Source organism: Medicago sativa, chromosome 8 (genome assembly GCF_051527215.1).
Source record: "Medicago sativa cultivar Bolivia chromosome 8, Bolivia_mono, whole genome shotgun sequence".
Taxonomy (NCBI): Eukaryota; Viridiplantae; Streptophyta; class Magnoliopsida; order Fabales; family Fabaceae; genus Medicago; species Medicago sativa.
In genome coordinates this window covers 51,958,062-51,975,615 of record NC_140756.1, presented here as the reverse complement: position 1 = coordinate 51,975,615, position 17,554 = coordinate 51,958,062, and the positions used below count along the sequence as shown (strand labels likewise).

Here is a 17,554-nt window from a genome sequence, read left to right as displayed (position 1 = left end):
TTATTGAGTAACCATTGTTTAATACCAAAACGAGTTTATTGTAAAATCAAAATGTATACAAATACAAATTAAAAAAACTAATAATATTACAACACACATACATGCACATGTTAACAAGCAATTTTTGAAACAAAATCAGCATCAAAGTTACTTCCGAATGCACGAAACGAGAGAAAATGAGAAACACCAATACCAAACCCTAACTCACATCAAACAAAGTGAAATAAGATTTAGAAGTGATAAACAACAAATATTGGATGATATAGAAAGATAGTCGACCGTGAACTTACTTGATGTTGTCGACAAAGGGTGTGAGGCTGTGAGCAACCTTCTTGCATTGCAGATCCGTGATAAAATAGGATCGGGAAAGTTGAGCGTAAATTAAAATTGGGAGAGGGAAAAGTTTAGGGTTCTAAATTGGAATAGAAGAAAAGAGGAAAAATCAGAATTGGGAAAACCTTGAAATTGGGAGAGGGTAAAGAGAAAAGCTTAAAATTGGGAAAGGGAAAAGGGAAAACGAGACAAGAGGTTCATACCTTATAGTGAAATTGATTCTTTGCCGAAGGAGATGGTGGAGAAGTTGAAAGGTGATTCAGAGTTTGGTTCGGTGGAAGTTTGTGTGAGTGAAGGATTGCGAGGAACGTGGTGTGGTAGAACGAGGATGGTGTTTTGCGGCGGTGATGTGCGTACGAGAGAACGGAGCGAGTGGTGTTCTTCTCTCCTTTGATTTTCAAGAAAGAAGGTTAGGGTTTGAGGAGAGGCAGAGAATGAGAGGTACTAAAAATAAAATAATTAATGGAAAAAAGGATAATGAGATATTTTTTGGGGGGTACAAAATAAAGGGGGGAACTTAAATCTGTAAGGGTGTGTTTGGTTACGAAGAGAAATTGTGAAGAGAGAAGTAGGTAAGAAAGAGTTTGAGAAGAGAGAAACAAGTGAGAAAAAGGTGAGAAATTGAGTAGATTTGATGGATGTTTGGTAGAAGAGAAAGATAAGAGAGATAGAAGAGAGAGAATAATGTAATTGCTTTTAAAGGACAATAATACCCTTAAACAAAATAAAAATAAACTAAATAATTGTTTTGAGTAGAAAAACATAATTTATGTTCTCTTTGGTCAAAAAATAATTTATGTTACCCGAAATACATTTTTTATCAACGTTAATTAAAATCTTTATTATAATTAATTAAAAAATGAATAATTTTTATTAATTAATTATGTTAATTAATAAACGGTTCCATTACGTAAAAAAATATGTTAATTGTTTATACAGAAGTGTGTTCATATTATTTTTTATTGCTAAGTTAATTTTTCTTTAGGAATATTATCATGAAATTAATTAAAAGTGCAATAACCTTCACAATACATCATACATGATAGCACAACCATTCATAATATTTACGTTTGTCTTTTCTGATGCAATGAGGGGTATAACTGGAAAATAGCAAAAATTGCAACTCTCCCCTCTGTTTCTTCGCAGCCATGAGAAGATTAAAAAAGCAGTGGGTCCCACGAGATTTAACTCTCTCTTCTCTCTTTCTCACCACAACCAAACAAGAGAAGTTTAGGACTTCTCTCCTATTTCTCTCTCTTCAACTTCTCTCTCTCCTTTTTCTCCTCTACCAAACGAGTGTAAGTGCGCGAAATCTTGAAAAACGAAATTGAGAATACCGGCGGCTAAAGCTGCCGTAATTGGCAAACTAAATTTGTTAAACAAAATATGTCAATACCGGCGGTTAAAACTGCCGCAATACACGAACAATAGTGGCGGCTCTTAAAACTGCCACAATAAACGTATATAGTGGCGGTTAAACATGACCGCCGTAATAAAGCACGCTTGAGAATTCTCCGGTTTTTGTAGCAAAAAAACATTTTTAGATTCATTCAATACTTAATGTATTTGGTCAATAATATAGATCAAATACATTATGTATTCAATGAACCTAAAAATGTTTTTTTGCTTATAAATGTGACCGGAGGGTTTAATTTTACAAGATATAGAGAGAGGATAATAAACCAACTCCTTATTTGCATGAATGTGTGTGTCTTCTAAATTTCGAGGACTTCCTTTCCAAAGTTTCTTCCTTGAGTTTGAACTTTTGGTGCCAAGAAACTGATAATTACTTGTCTTGAAAGACTTTTTGAACACTCTTCATGTGACAATTTGAGCATGTTTGGATTGAATTTTTTTTTATCAACAGATTGACTTATTTTTAAGTTTATGAAAAATAGTTTAGAAAAATAAATAAATTTTTATGTTAATTCATAAGTTAACATTAATAAAAATTATATTTTCATAAACTACCTTAATTAACAAACTTATGAATAATACATAAAAACTTTATATATTTGCATAAACTTTATATATTTGAAACAACGTCACCTCAAAATGGCTTTGATTGGCACGAATAATTAGTATTTTCGCTCGATCTATATTTTTAATTTTGCATGTAACACAACAACTATCAAAATCTCTAGGCAGACATCATAATAATTTAGTTTGGAATATTTTATCAAATAACTATCTCAAAAAAGAATGTAGTTTGGAATGTTAGCATATAAAGAAAAAAGAGGAAGAAATAACATAAGTTACTTAGCTTGCAGCACAAGTCACTTATTAGCTATCTTTATTTCACTTTGTAATTTCATTTGCATTTGGTTTACACGTAGTTAGTTAGAACAGTTGGCATGAGCTGACACTAACTATGTGTATCGTTGAACCAAATTGAATCATAACAGAATTCCTGGTTTTCGAGTTCTTCTTTTCTTCTCCCATAGTGGAATTTTGCTCTGATGGAAGAGTCAGAAACAAAAAAGTTTGGAATAACTGCCACCACCATTTCGAAATCACTGCCACCACCATCGTTATGCCACTTCAAGCCTTGCACCAACACCGAACCTGCATATCAAACAAATACTAGAAACAAATAAATAACCTTTTTAGGAATGAAAAGGGGAAAAACCACACTATCAAAGAAAGCTAGAAATAAGCAAATAAAATAACTTGATCATACTTTTTAGGCTTCTCCTAATTTTCTTTGAATAGAATAAGAGTTTAACAGACATAAACTACTGGTGTAAAGCAGTTATAAAGTGACAAACAATGAAAATTCATTATTTTTTCCACAACATCCCACTTTTATTCTCATAAATATGTCAAAACAGATGACTCATGATTTAAAAATTAAATTGTCAATACAGAGGACTCTTCTTGTTTACACCAAAAGTAGATGCCCCTTAATCTCATAAAATAAATCATTTTTTTCTCATTACTATTTATTTCATTATTTTCTCGTGAATTCTTTTCATGGGAAACAATCATTGAGTGTGTCACAAAATACCATGGAGTGTGTCTTCTGTTGGTAATTTCAAGGGCCAAACTAACTAGCTAGCGAAAGACATATTCGATGAACAAATTAATTAAAAAAGATACATCTTGGGATCAAACTGACCAACGAAATACATATCCAGATTTATTTATTTTTTTGGTAATATTGATACATATTAAAGAACTGAAATAGTTGTTTACTCACTAATAACTCAATCAGTGTAGAAAATTTTAGCACATAATCTGATCAGTCAATGCTCCCTACAAAATTAAGATTTTGATCATCCATCGGTAAATTCCTACTAGATTGAATCAAATAGTATAGGTAACTCGTTTCCATAGACTAGGGTAGAGAGCCTCATTTAACTTCAAAAGTATATAATAGAGACATAAACAAGGCACTCATTATGAAGAGTGCATCAGATAGAGAGACAAAAAAATGAAGCAGAAAATCAATACCTAGATAGTTAAGCTTGCCTAATGATATCAAGTCTAGCAGGTGGAGAATTTTGAAGTAGGAACTTCACCATTCTTCTTACTTCCCTATTAGATGTGTTTTCATCTAATGACTTGAATTCCACTTTCAACGACTTCAATCGAACAAAGCAAGGAGGTTGAACACTCATTGAACCAGTATTTTTGAGAGCCTGTATAAAAAGAGTTAATTGGATACATTCTAATGAATGAATATTTGAAAGAAAATATTGTTTGTTTAATGGGAAGTTTTAGGCATAAGGACAGATATTTCATAAGAAACATCAAAAATAAAGAGGAGAAAAGATTTTAAAGTAACTTACACATAGTATCTGAACAAGGGTTTTAAAACGGATTGTCATTATCTTAACATTAGCAAGTAATTGCAACCAACTAATCAAGACGGAATCTTCATGCGGTCTGTAATAATAAGTGTAATCAATATTTACTTCTTCTAGAAAAGGTAGATTGTGTGTAGAGGGTGCGTTGAAAGTAGGACGACCACGGGCAGTAAGAGAAGTAAGATTTGGAGTACAAAGCACAACTTTGTAATTGTGAGCTTCATCGTACACGTAGTTACTACCTATGGTCAAATTAGAAACCTTAGAATTGGATATACATAACACTTGTGCATCGTCCTGTAAATAACAACAAATAATGACCAATGTATTCAACATGTTACAGGCTGAAAAGGGCTCGGCACAGCCATCATCACTAGTAGTGAAAGTGAGACACCAAAGATGCAAGGTTTTCAATGATGGCAAGTTCAAGGATTTTGGAAACATTGTCTTACCATTATTTGAGCCATATATCTGCCAAAAGCCAAGCTTAAGATATGTCAAAGAACGACTGTAAAATATGGAAGGGGCAATTCAAGATCACTAATTTGCCTTACTGCAGCATAGGCTGTGAGTTGCTGCATATTATGCGACGATGCAGCATATCTCATGACCTCTAGGAGTGTAGTTCTAGGGGGATCTACGTGATCCTCATACTCAAAATCTAGGCTATGAAGGGGAATATAGTGGTTGCGACCGGACAAAATCTGGGACACAAATTTGCAGAACATATCACTATTGTCGGGGTAGGAATGATGGAACTTTAGATTAGTGAGATGTTTCCAAAGGTCCTTCCATCGTTTAGACAGAACGCAGGTCTGAACAGATTGTTTTATGTTGATAAATTCAATGATATGAAGAAGGACATGGTCGGGAAGGTCACTGAGTCTGTCTGTTTCTACAACACGTTTATTTTGTCTTTCCATCTTCAATACTCCTTTGTTTCTTTATCTTTAGTAACATTTACTTGAGTGACCTAACAAAGTTCCACGAATAAGTAAAAACATAATAACAAAAACACCATCAATAACGAGTTATAAAAACTCAAATACTTGTGAAACTCACTTGTTTTTACATCATATATCTAAAATCGCTATTGTGTCAAACAATCAAGAAACGAAGTAGACATGGCAACGGGGCGGAGCGGGGGCGGGTTTTAGAACACCCAGCCCTGCCCCCGCCCCCAAACCCGGCAGGGATAGAAAGTTTACCCCCGAGACCTGCCCCCAACGGGGACTGGTTTCCCGGCCCCGCCCCCACCCCCACCCACAAAAACATTAGAAGATAAAAATCACAGTAAGCAAGCAAATTAGTTCCTATTGACAACAAATTATTAATTCAACTATGACAACAAGCTTCCAACTTAAAACACTAACGACAAATAAACATTGAATATTCAGGAACATAATTTACCTGACGAAACTAAACAAATTAATATAAAAAAATCGATAGCAAAGAAAGCCAATTGTTTAACAAAACTTTGTGGTACAAAATTTCAAAAACATAACCTGCACATGGAATATTGAACAGAAGATGAAGATGAAACAATAATAATTAAAAATGCTAAAAAATAAAAAAAATAATGAGAAAGATGAGGGAAAATAAGATAATAAGGTAAATTCACGTAAAGGGTGCGGGGCGGATGTGAGTATCCCCGACCCCGGCCCCGCATTAAAAGTCCAAGTTTTCCCGCTCCCGGACCCAGTTAATTCGGTTTTTCCGCGTTAAAATCGGGGCGGGTGGGGATGCGGTTGTGTTGCCATGTCTAAACAGAAGTGCATCGATTACTAGTAATAGAGAAAAAGAATTCTGAAGCATAAACATACAAAAATAGATCACAGGAACCTCTCTCCTCAAAAGCAACCGTAAGCAAATGAAATTAAAGATACGAAATTACAGTTTCTCACCTCTCAATTCGACTTCATTCAATTGTCTCTGCTTTTTTGGTACGGCGGTATGTGAGAGAGAAGAGAGAGAAAAGCTGTGTAATGTTATACGTCCCTTCAAAAAATTGTATAATGTTGTACGCGTGCGCTCTCTGTCCCAAGATTTTGTTTTGTTTTCTGAAAATCCTAGATACGGTTGTTTTTATTTGTTTTTTTTTATTATTTATTTGTTTTATTTGTTTTTTTTTTTTTTTGAACGACGTTTGTTTTCTTTATTTATTCTAGGGAAGTAACATTTTTGAAATGCAAGTAGAAAAAGTTCATTTCAAGTTCTTAGTAGTTTTCAGATGGAAGAACTATCGAAAATAGGATGAAAACGTAAGATTTTCGCATCACAAGTTACGTAGCGAAATTTGTGGGCAGAAATTGCACGCAACTTGTTTTCCGAGGTTGTATCGGTGCAAAAACCCTAGTTTTCATCTCTTAAATCTTAACTAATCTTTGCTATAAATAGAGACCGAGACACTCATTATTATTCATTAAGAACATGACGGTTCATGTAATAGTCAAGCTTCAAGGCAAAATTCCTTCCTTCTCTTGTTCTCTCTAGGGTTGTTTTTTAATGTTTTGCTAAGATGTTTGTAGTCATGAGCATCTAAACCTCTTTATCATGGTTCTAAGGTGAACCCCTTCTTATTTGTTGGGAAGGACAATTTAACTCGCAACTCTTCAATTTTATTCAATTTTATTCGGGGACGAATCCGGAAATTTCGAGATAGTGGGGTCAAGCTCGTTTATCATAAATATTTATACAAAAATATATAAAATCATAACCATTAAAATGATTGTTATACCCTAATTTTGGACCTAAAAATACTTGCTCAAAATGTTTTTCCATCTCTCGATATGTGTCTATTACTCTTGAGAGATTGCCAATTTGCTATTGTTTTACCTTTGATATTTTACCATGCTTTATCTGCATATTTCTTGTCTTTGTTTTGAAAATATTTTCAACCGTGTATTCGTCTGTGTTTTCTTGCATTTAAAACCATCCAAAAAGTTTTTCTTGCATTACAAGTCATTGGAAAGTCCCTCGATCCATTGCACACTTTCCCGCATTTTATTTCAAGTTTATTTGCAAAAATCATACAAAAGGGTATTTTAGTCATTTCCGGCATTCAAACTCATTTCAGTCCTGTAAATGGTCTCGAGTCTTTTCAACTTGTTTGCACAAATTCTTGCTTTAATTCTCTGATAAAAACATTTTCAAAAATTGCATTACGGTCATTTTGAGTCGGTTTAGTCCCCGGGGGCATTTTGGTCATTTCCTATTAAAATTTTGACAGAGAGGTATTTTAAAATACCTCATTGTGTATTTGTTTCATTTTAGTCCTTTTGTTGATTTTATTTTTTTGGTTTCACTTTACTTTAATTTCAATTTACCAAATTTTATTCCAATTTTATTTTACTTTCATTTTGGTCCTTTGTTTGTTTTGCACTTTAGTCCTTAAGTTTTTAAATTTTGTTTTTAGTCCCTTTTCTATTATTGCGGTGTGGTCCTTTAAATTTCAGGAATGGCGGGAATGGCCCAAAGGGTTAGTTACGGTCCGGGAACACGTGGTAGCAATCCATTGGCCGAAGGGTCACACTTGTCGGCTATAAAGCCAACACGTCACCGTAGAAATTCTCGAATCAATCATTGGAAGCCACCTCACCAAAACGAAAATTCCACATTCTCTCTCTCTTCTAACCGAATTGAAACCCGAGAAAGTTGAAGAAGTTCATCAAGAACTTCAACAACCTTCAACTTCAATCTCGAAATCAATACAAATTTCCGAAATCCAAACCAAAATCGTTCCAATTCAACAAGTTCTCACCAAATTCGATCAAAATCGCACGGTTCTCGGTGATTCTCTCGCGAGAATCTTCATCACCAAACCGTTTTTCCTCTTCTTGCAATTCAAGCGTGAACGCGATCACAAGAAGAAGGCCGAGGAAGAAAAGAAGAGGAATCGAAGTAAAAACGAAGCGAATTACACCGGTGAAGAAGAAGGAGAGAATAACCAGTTTATTTCGGTGAAAGAGCTTACCGAGAGAAGACGAAGAGGACGACGTGAAGTTTTCCAGGCGTTTCGCAACTCTCTTCCCCGATCAAACTTCCGGTAAACCCTAATTTCTCAAAAAATCTATTTCCGTAATGTGATTTGTGTTTGTTATGCTTCGTATTTCATAGATCTAGGGTTAAAGAATGGAGAACGGTGAAAACACGCCGTTAAACCTTCGTTTTCGGGAAATATAAGAGAAGAACGGACGGAATCCATCTTTCTCACCGGAGAAGACGACGATTCCGTCGTTCTTTAAGGTTTACGGTGTGCTTATCATCGTTCCTCCACCTTACCGGCGCTGTTAGGTTAGGATGGAGAAGGAGAGAGAACGAGAGAGATATGAGAAGAAGAAAGAGAAAGATCGGTTGGAAATGAAGTGAGAACCGGCTCACGAGCTTTTATAGGGAGTGAACCGGACCGGTTCACACCGAACCGATGCAGTTCGCTCCCAAACCGGTCTCTCCTTCATTTTTGGCCGTTTGATGTTTCTCGGTTACGTGTACGGTGTAGATCTGGTTGTTGTGTGTTCTGCTTTGTCTTATGGTGCGCTACGTGTTCCTAGCCTTTGGATCTAAGGTTTTGAGGGAGTTGGATCAATCCAACGCCCCGAGGCGTTTGGATGATCCAGGATCCATCGGTGACTTTGAGCTTGGGCTTTGTTTCCATGCGGTTTTCGTTTTTGTCTATTTTTTTTTTTTCTATTTTGACATGGTGTTTTGATAATTGAACCCCTGCTATACCTAAAAAACTTGTGGAAAATTTCTAGAAAATTCCTATATGTTTCTTGATATATTTGTGATGTTTTTATGATGATTTCACATGTTGAAAGTTGATAAAAATTTGTGTGATATTCTCTTGCTTATGTGTTATGTTTTGTGTTAAATTTTGTGAAATCTTGCATGTTCTTGCTCTTGAAAATTGGATATGAGATATTGAATATTGATGTGTGAATTTTGTGGTGAATATGCCTCTGAATTTGTGATTTTGTTACTTGTTTGTGGTGTGATTTGTCAATACCTTGCTTTACAAGTTATGTGAGTTTTTGTTTGTGAATAATAAATGCGAAATAGGCCTAAAATGCATCCTAATTGCTTGGCTTGATATTTTCCTCTAATTCCAATTGTTAAAACTGAATTGAAACCTTTGGAAATTTGTTGAAATGTGAGGATTAGAAGTCATATATTTACCTTGCCTTTGTGAGTGAATTTTAGGTGTATTTTACCACTTTTTTGGCATGTTTTGATGGCTTTTTGTGTTGTTACTTTCACCATTTGTTATATCATTTTTACTTGCTTATGTTTTTCATCATATTACACCTTGTGCTACTAATCCTTTACTTCATGTTTCATATATCTCATGAGCATCTCATCCTCCATCTCATATTCTCATCTCTTATTTCTTGCACTTTAATTTTGCAAAGGATTAGCATGTATAAGCTAGGGGTTTTGTAATTTCCTATTGCTTTTATTTTCTTGGCATGGAAGTAGAATGTAAACTAGGGCTATGTAAAAGGACAATGGACTCTAAACATGTACACCGACACTCACCGACACAAGCACACACCTCACATGGATACTTTAGATGTATGTTTAGGGTGTGTATGCTCTAAATGTATGTTTAGATGTATGTTTAGGTTTTTACACTTAGGCAAAAAATCTATTTTCCAAATAAACATGAACAATCTCACTTGAAAACTTTTTTTTTCCAAAAAATAGGAGTCAAAACTCCTCCTTTTTCCTTTATTTTCTTTAACAAAAACCATTAATGAATTTTAATCATACTTAGACTTTATTTTGCAAAATGACTAATTCCACCTCACATTTTCCCAATGCTTATGCCCTTGAGGCCTCTCATCTCAATTCTTCAAAATTCCATTTTCAAACTTAAAATCAACCAACAAAAATAAAAACTCTTTTTGGAAGAGAACTACATGGAGTTTGATCCCTTAAAAGGGTATGTAGGCAAGAAGTCAAAACTTCTCCAAGTCCAATAAAACAAAAAATCAAACACATTCTTCTCCCTCCAATTCTTAACCTAGCAAACCCTTAGGTGTAAATAACATTTTCAAATAGCAATTAAAAATAAAGCGCGTGTGTAGAAAGTAAAGACGGTTCCTATAGAATACTAGAGTCGTTATAGGTGCCTAACACCTTCCTATAGCGAAAACAACTCCCGGACCTCGATTCTCAAGGGTTTTTCTTATTTTTCCCTTCCCAAGAAAAATGAAGATATCAAAGGTTAAGAAGGTTCAAGCCTAATCAATGCTTGACACCCGAGAAACCAAGATAAAACAATGATGAAGTCGTTACCATTAAGAAAAACAATGAAGACTACAAAAAGTATATTATTGTATATCAAAACTAATGACACGAAGAATTACAATCGCCCTCTTCGTGACATATATTCTGAAAGCGTTAAAGATTTTTTCATTTTCAACACTATCAAATATATCACTTTCAATGTATGTTACCAAACAATCATTCAAAAACTCATCTCCCATACGATTGCGCATTTGATTCTTCATAATTCATAGTAGAGACACTCCTTTCAACGATTGTAGTAGCCAAGGGTAAAAGTAACGCTAACTTCAAAAGTAAGTACATCATTGGATAAGCAGTATATGTTTTCTAGTTTCCACCATCATTCTTGAAAGTACACCATTGAATAAGCAATACGGCAGATGATTAACTTTTCATCTTCTTTTTATTAGTGAGTTTGTTACCACCAATTTTATTTTAATATTTTTTTCAATGTATAAAGTAAAAGCAGTACTACTATTTTTAACAAATATAATATAATACTCCCTCCGTTTCAAAATGAGTGTCGTTTTAGCCAAAAAAAATTGTTTCAAAATGAATGTCACTTTCGGTTTCCAATGCAATAATAACTTTTTCTTTTCAATTGTACCCTTCAATTAATGTTATGTTACACTACTTCCAAAGTATTATTTTTTCTTTAATGAAAAATAAACCAATAGTTGATTAGGATAATTTGGTAAAATTGTTATGACATTTGACTACTTTATTCCATTCCTTAATATGTGTGCATTTGGCTAAAACGACACTCATTTTTTAAACGGAGGGAGTAGTTTATATTGTTTAACTCAAATATAATATAATAGTTTATATTGAGTCATGTGTGAGCAACCTAAAAATTAAAGTGGGGTTTTCTTCAAAAGAAAAAAATATAGTGGTGTCAAACATATAAAAATATAGTATTATTGGTTAAAAAAATTGACAAAGAGTGGGGTCAGCTGACCCCAAAGGGGTCAACTTGCATCCTACTGATTTTATTTTACTTTCACCCTTGGAAAATAAGTTTTATCAATTGCTAAGTTGAATGACAATCTCTGTGGAGAATGATAAACTTATTACTTTATTACTTGCTAAGTTGAACGACAATCCATGTGGAGAACGATAAACATACTACTTTATTACTTGCTACGATTTGGTTCACTTGTCAATTTCATTGCGTAATAACATCACTTTGGATTCTTCAATCGAACAAACAACATAGTTGAACTTTGAAGTCATATAACACAACTTTCTCCACAATTAGAGTTTGCTCCAATATTTTACCATATGCGATTTGCAATCGCACCAGTTCTTGCTAGATATTCGTTCACCGATTCACCTTCTTTCATGGCGAGAACTTCAAATTCACGACGAAGACTTTGCAATTGAGCTCGTTTAACCTTTAAAGAACCTTGATAATTTCTACGCATGGAATCCCAGATATCCTTCGTTGTGTCACGAACAAGAATTGTCTCCATGATTGAGTGATCAATGGATCGAAAGAGATAATTCTTTGCTTTCGCATCACGAAGTTTTCTTTCTTCAGCAAGCCTTCGTTGTTCCGGTGTTGCATTTGGTGGAGCAACAATGACACCATGTTCAATAAGATTCCAATATTATTTGCGGCGAAGAAGATTCTCCATCAATATTGACCAATGATCGTAGAAACCATCGAATTTGGGATTTGCAAGCTAAAGGAACGATTTTGATTGTCATTGCAGTGAAGAAGGATTAAGTGGTAGAATGCAGTGAAGAAGGATTAAGTGGTAGAAGATGAAGATAACTGTCGCCACCGTAACTAACCACCATCTCCTGGTAACTAACCACCGTAACTAACTCTTTCTCTCTCTCTCTCCAAACAAAACTACATTTTCCTTTTGGAAATAGAGACTTAACAGGAGCCCAAAATACCACTTGTCAAGATGGTAAAACCCACATTGCTTGTTTCATTAGGTACTTGGCTATATATAGCCATCTTACAAGCTTGTGTTACAAATAACACCTTATTCTACACACAACATTTTGATGCATCAGTGCAAGCCAAGGTTAAATTTTTTTTTTTACTCATTCTGATTGCAATTTTGAGACAATATTTTGACCCAAAATGTTACGTAATTTATATGAGATTTTGTACATCATCTGTTGAAAAGGTTATTTGGGTTATAGCGCACAAATTCCAGTATTGAAAAGCTAGAGAGATAATTATATGACAATGATTATGATACGATAAAATAAGAACTAATGATATCAAGAATGGAAGATTAGTGATTAAGACAAGAAATTGAAAGGCTAAAAATGATAGCATAACTTATACATCAAGTGGAGGAAATTGCTGAATTAGTGAGATTGAAAGGTTCCTTGAGTGAACTTTGAGGAATTGTTTATCTAATTGTTAAAGGGAGTCTTCAACAATTAAGACTTGAGAGACAACAATGTTGTGAAAAAAATCATAAATGAAAAGCTTCAGGAGATTTGATTAATCTAAAATAAATGAGACAAAGTCTTAAGATGTAGCTGAACATTGAATTTGAAGCCTGATTATGATATTATACTCTATGGTAATAAGAATGATAAGCATTTTAACTACAATTAGTCAAATCCAATGGTAATTAGGAGAAGCAATTACGTAAGATATGTCTGATCAACAGTTACCTCTGAAAAGCACCTAATTAAGAACAACTATACGATAACCATGTGAATATATGTATGCCACTTCACTTGTGGCTCATGAACATTTTTAGATGAAAACTCCTATGTTTAACAGTATCTGTCTTTAACAATCCATTTCTTAAAGAAGGTAAGAACTATAGCAGCCTGAAACTTCGATTCTACCCCACAAGAACTCAAATCCTGCATAAACAAACCAAAAATGTCATATAATTTTAATGCATAGGAATGATGTCTTTTTATTTGATCAGGTTTTAAAGTTAAGTAATTGTATATATACACAAAAATTTAATGAAACACAATGTAAGATGGAACTTGAATGACGAGAACTTAAGATAACTATATCACTTATTAAATTAAGAAAACTGAACACAACAGATTGTAAATCGTACCAAATGTAGATTCAATTCACAAATTCCTCCAGTTGCATTGAATGAGTTCTCAATATGAGTTCTTGTTGTAACTTGTGAAATTTCATTTGAAGTTTAAAAGACATAAACCCATTAAGAATTCTAAATCTGCTACGACGGTTTCTTTTTTCATTTGCAGATCAAGTTTGGTTACAAACTTACAACAATTTGTACACAACATATATGAAATTATGCACTTGAAACTTAATATGCTTCTTAGCAATGAAATAACTTTTGTGACACCTGCTTATATAAAAAAAACTGTTGTGGCACCTTCAATTTAGTACCTTTCACTTGACATCAGTGAAATCAAAGCATTCTAATGAGGCATGTGATTAAATTTCATTATTTTTTGTTATAAATGGAGATCGGAGGCCATCAAAACAAATCACAGCACAATATACTGATTGCAATAGACATTCATCCAAGCACAAAGTTCCTATAAAGATTGCTGAAACTAGCGTCATAAAGTATTTGAGTAAAGTAGTAACAAATAACAAATGGAACACAAAGGTCAAGATAAATACTAGGGACTTCAAAACATTATAATATCCTAAGCATGTATAACCAGAAATACAGAATTATCCACACCCAGGTACAACTTTAGCACACAAAGCATGGTTAGTAGCAGTCCCATTCTCTCTAAGTGGAATCATAGTACTTTATTTGACATAACAGATTAGAGAAACAAAGATACTCAGATAACGGTAGTTGTAGAATGTACATCAAACTTTGAGGGAAATTGGAATGATGCTTCAGATTTTCCATAGAACAGTTTAAAATACGCAGTTTTCCATATAATAATTTAAAATATGCACTCTCTTACTCGATTATTATTTTCTACTAATATAATAAGATAACAGCGGGAAATCGTTCTAAACTTTTTAATACTTATAGTTCTCCCAAAGATGGTTTGTTTGCTAATACTCTTATGACAAAGTGTGGTGACCGATAAAGGAACATCACTAAGATCAACTCTGAGAACAATATGAGAGCTGGCTCGTTAAGGTTAATTTCACCATGGTGTATTATATAGCCTTTAAGTCACTACGTATATTACTATAAGTCTATAATAATAATACAACACTTAAAAGTACTTAATTGACTCATAATGCATAAAAAGATTAACTTAATGCAGAGGGACAGATGCATCTTTCAACAAAGCAGAGGGACTGGAGCAATTTTAAATCATGAACATTGGAAGCAGGAAAACAAATCAGATTTTGAATTAACCTACTGATATAAACTTTGAATTCAGAGTGATAGATGAAATACCTTTTTAATCCTCATCATCATCAGAAATGTTCACCACCTCGTTTGCGGGAGCCTTCCCTTTAGCCTTGTCACTAGCAACCTTATTCAGCCAAGCCTTCTTTTGCTAATCCAATGGGATCACATAAATCAAATTAAAATTACATTACATTATATATAACAATAAAGAAAAAAAGAAAAACAATCAAAACTTTCTAAGGGACTCACCACATCAGTCATAGTCTGCCACATCATAGTTGCCTCTTTAAGTCCCTAAATTTTTTAATTAAGAATGTTAATTCGAGCTTAAATAAAACCAAATGATATTGATTTATAAAGTTTAACTTACCATAGCCTCAGAGGTTGAAAAACCTCCACCCTCTTTCCTGTAAAAGAGAATCAAACAATAATCAAAACACAACAATAAAAGAAACCACATTTAAGAGAGAGGAAGAGATAGAATATATATACATGAATAGCGAAAAGGCTTCAGAATAAGCCTTTTCTTTTTCTTCTTCAGCTCTTCTCTCTCTCTCATTTGCATAATGTTGTGCATAAGCCCTTTCATGCTCAACATGCTCCTTCATGCATACATCACTACTGCAAAAGTGAAAAAAATAGACAATTTCTTATATATAGATTAATTAGTTAATATGATAATATGAGGACAAGAGAGAGTGAGAGTGAAAAGCACCATCCACCAGGGGTAAATTTTTTTGCAGATGTGGGAGGGTTCTTGACCAGCAAAACATTCTCCTCTATTGTTTCCTGTATGCGGTGAACATAAGGACAAGTAATACAGTAGAATTTTGTTACATCATCATCCGTTGCAAGTTCCAACATCAGCAGACTATGGCAGTTTGGGCAAAATCTCATCATATCTTTGTTTCTGGAAATCAAATTAACCATATAATGAAGGTTACAAAACAAAATTAGAGGTAAAAGAAAATAGAACATTAGTAGCATACGCTTGACTGAAAGATCCAAAATTAGCAATTATCTACAGCCCTGAGGCTTATTCAAGAAATACAGCCTAGTGCTGTAATTGAAGATTGCGGAAAATAGCGGTATGTTCAAATTCTATACGTAACAGTGTTATAATATCCGCCATTTCACGATATTTGTATTAAATAGTGTATCGATTGCGATTTGTTTGGATTCCACTATTCAACAGTGCCGCCATGGCTGGTATTTAACAACACTGATATAACCAACAACTATAATACTCTTTCAATTCAAAGTACATAAACTCCAACCGAAACGCAATTGATACACTAAAACCGATGTCGCATCCACTACTATCCGGTTTGCATTTTCAACCCTAGCGACACCGACCATATCAATAATGAGATGCCAAAAAAGAACATGATACTTCCATCAACACTAAATATCTTAATCTACAAAGCAAACACCAATGCTGATTTCCTTGAATTGAAAAAAGAAAAGTGCATTCATGATGAATTTTTGAATCACAAGATACTAAAACCAAATCAAGAAACATGAGCACCATGGAACTAAACGAAATCAACATGAACATAACCAGAACAGTGAAATCATCATGAACGAGACTAGAAATTGCGAACTTAGCACAAAATGCAACGAAATCAGAATCCGGAAAATTGGAAACATGAGCACCACTGAAATTAACGAAATCAACATGAAACATAATCAGAACAGTGAAATCATAACAAACAAGAGAATAAATTGTGAACTTAGCAGAAAAGGTGACGAAATCGGAATCAAGAAACAGCGCGCGAAAAGCAACAAAAGCCACTAGAAGAAAAGCAAAAGAAAGGAAAGAATTAAGCAGAACAGAGAAGATGCGATAAGAAAACGAAATCGTAAACTTACATTTTCACAAAGCTGTGATTTGAATTTGAGGAAGGATGGAAGAGATTGAGCAGAAATGCCTGAAAAGTAAGAGAAAGATGAGATAGTGATAGTTGAACAAGAGAAGAAGAAAGATTAGGGAGGAACTTACACTTCACAGATGAAAACGCGATGACGAAGATGAAGAAGAAGATGAAGTGAAGACTCTCTCTCTAGTTCGTTAGAGTTCGCGGGAAATGAAAATGAATAGTAAAGTTTGGTTTCTGTTTTTAGAGTACAAATATTTCTTTTTTCTTTTTAATTATTATTTTTTTCTTTTTTTAAACAAAGAAACTTGCTAGAGAAGCAAGACCCAAAGAAGAAAGTCTTGTGTAGGCACAAGCATTTAGGCACACACACATAAATCAAAAAAAAATTAAAAGATAAATGAAATAGTAACATCAATCAATATAACTTTAATCATTTTCTTTTAAAATTTTCTTTTAATTCAAAATTTAAATTTATTTTAAATAATTAAATATAAAAAATTTACTTGTCATTAAATATAAGCTATAATTATCAATCATTGTACTGGGGATAACGTTTATATATACGTATTCATATATTTTATTTTTTGTAAAACGTGTTCATATCTTTGTTTTTATGGATTCATAATTTTTTTTTGGGTAGATTCATAATTTTTATTGTTAGATTTATAATTTAAAATTAATGCATAGAAAAAATAATAATAGATAGAAACATATTTTAGTGTTGTATTTTTTTTCCGTAAAGTATAGTACTTTTTAATGAAAATAAATTTAAAATAAATATATAAAAGATAGATTAAATTAATAAATTTATATTATTAAATTCTAAGTATTTAAAATATTTTGTAAAAAAAAGTATTTTAAATATTAATTGATACAATTTTTAGGCAAAATTACATTTTTAATCCCTTAACTTAATTTCATATAACAGTTTGGTCCTTTATCT

General features: G+C 33.3%; 1 long non-coding RNA gene and 1 pseudogene across 2 annotated transcripts; both read right to left on the bottom strand.

The window, feature by feature from the left end:
• Positions 1-2,493: 2,493 nt before the first annotated feature.
• LOC146899420 (F-box protein At4g22280-like) lies at positions 2,494-6,128 on the bottom strand (annotated as a pseudogene). The gene is made up of 4 exons (XR_015022650.1): positions 6,047-6,128; positions 4,125-5,115; positions 3,787-3,974; positions 2,494-2,898 (listed from the first exon to the last, which is right to left on the bottom strand). The product of XR_015022650.1 is annotated as an F-box protein At4g22280-like (transcript).
• An 8,647-nt stretch (positions 6,129-14,775) lies between these two features.
• LOC146899419 (uncharacterized) lies at positions 14,776-15,342 on the bottom strand. Its single transcript, XR_015021324.1, has 4 exons — positions 15,224-15,342; positions 15,102-15,138; positions 14,981-15,025; positions 14,776-14,879 (listed from the first exon to the last, which is right to left on the bottom strand). It is a non-coding gene; the product is annotated as an uncharacterized LOC146899419 (long non-coding RNA).
• Positions 15,343-17,554: the final 2,212 nt, after the last annotated feature.